Genomic DNA, 2,075 nt, shown 5'->3' with positions numbered 1-2,075 from the left:
GAGGGGACATCCTGCATAAAGGAAGTGTTTGTCTTTGGTCTGTGGACCCAGCGAGTTCTGTATTGATAAGCTCCTGTCGTTATAGATAATATGGTGGTCAGTCATGCAGCCCAGAGATCAAGTATAGCATTGAAATTAAAGAGGAATTCCCAGCCCTATTGCATTACAAGCCGTGTGTGTGTCCCCGCTGCCCGGTCCCTTTGTCCTTGTCATGGGCAGTAAAAATAACAATGGCAAGTTAGATTTCAAAGCAGCAGGACCTAGGTGGACAGCCTTTAGAAAGGAAAGAGTCCTGCAGGGCTATCATATGACCTTGACTTGAATGGTGTCACAGAGTTGTGGAGAGGTGGGAATAAGGCCTCAACAGTTTGCAACCATCTATCAAGAGGACAAAAAGGGCTCTTTGTTCGGAGAAGCAACCATTGTGATATTTGATATCACCTTATCAGTGTTTATTTTCTTTTTCTTCAATTCTATATTTTGATTTCACCTGATACAGACACAGGAAATCCTATTTGATTCACCCTAAATGTCACAAAACCTTGTGGTACTTTGGCTCTTCATTCATGCGAAAATTTTTCTTGCTAGATTTGAACTGTAATACTTTGGCTGCACTTTCTCACAGTTGCAGGTCTCGAAGAAACCCATAATATTTAACTGTGAATTATTACTCTTGGCTGATTACAAGACGTGGATTTCATGGGTAGTGTCTTGGTCAGGGGCGGAGCTTCAGGGGGGGCTGTAGGGGCGGGGCTCCCCGGGCCCGGGACGGTCGGGACCCAATGGGGGCCCGTCGCCGAGGCAGCAGGCTCCGCCCCCGAGATATTAGGCGGCGGGCCCTGCTGCCTCGCGCCACTTAGTGCACTGACGTTCTTGGTCATATTAGCAGTGCTTAATTTGTAAAGTGGGAGGTGCCGGAACGCAGAGGGGGGGTGGATCCGGCGGCTCAGTACGGGGGTTAGAGGTAAGGGAACAAACAAAAAAATACACTTACAGACGATGTTTCTACATCGGGTCAATTTTTATTTTTGTAGCCTGTTAGCCTTCAGATTACAGAACGATGTAACACTGCACCAAATGAGTGCGGAATGTAAAAAATATATATACTGCAACATTTTAACAAGCAGCAATTATATCTGTCCGTTAAATTAACGGGAGAAACAAAACAACGTAACACCCACCGCGAAATTCGGAAGCAAAACTATTTCGAGGATCATTCAATCCCGACTAATCTACGCCCGGGACTCAACAACGCAGACTATACCGAACAAACGAGCGCCCCTGTACGACATGAACAAGGAAGACGAGACAGATCCATCGGACACATAAGTACAACGCTAATTGGTCGAAGCGTTTTAAAGAAAAGAACACAACCGGGACGAGATAATATGCGGCCCGTAGCCCTTAGGCCGTACCTACTAAGGACGGCCCAGGGAGCGAACAGTACCTAAAGCGATCAGGACGCTAGAACGTCGCGGCACCGGACACGCCCAGCACCCTATATCAGCGACCCTTACCTGATAGGTGAGCGAGACGCGTAAGTGCGAGAGCGCGCACAGATATGGGTGTACCGTCAAAGCGCTCGTAAAGAGCCGGTCATGGATACCAACGGCGTTTACATAATCAGAAAAAGCTAACATGTGTGCCCTCAGATCAACGGCTGCAGACAGCGCGGCAGGACCCTACTCCCTGCCGCTATCGACCTAGGGAGGAGGACAACGGAGAGGGACTCCAAAGGTAAAAGGGAAATTTGACCACACAAAAGAGACCTTCCAACGAAAGGAACATGCTACCCTCCCAGAGTTCCTGCCTCTCCACAGCATAACACGTATGAGCTAAAAGGACATGTTGCGACACTTCAGGTGACTCGGAGTTCATTCGTAAATCCATACACATATTATTTGATTTTTAACTCAACTAACTAACTGAACTACTCGCCCCCGAGATACGAACGACAATACCCGGCAAAACCTGTTTACTACATCTTATAAAACAGGGTACGACACAAACTAATCAACCCACCCAGAGCTACCAAATTATACAGACGTTAAGATATAACTTTACGGATTGAAAAC

The sequence above is a fragment of the Notothenia coriiceps genome, unplaced genomic scaffold (genome assembly GCF_000735185.1).
Source record: "Notothenia coriiceps isolate Sejong01 unplaced genomic scaffold, NC01 NC01_scaffold00024667, whole genome shotgun sequence".
Classification (NCBI taxonomy): Eukaryota; Metazoa; Chordata; class Actinopteri; order Perciformes; family Nototheniidae; genus Notothenia; species Notothenia coriiceps.
This window is presented reverse-complemented; position numbering follows the sequence as displayed.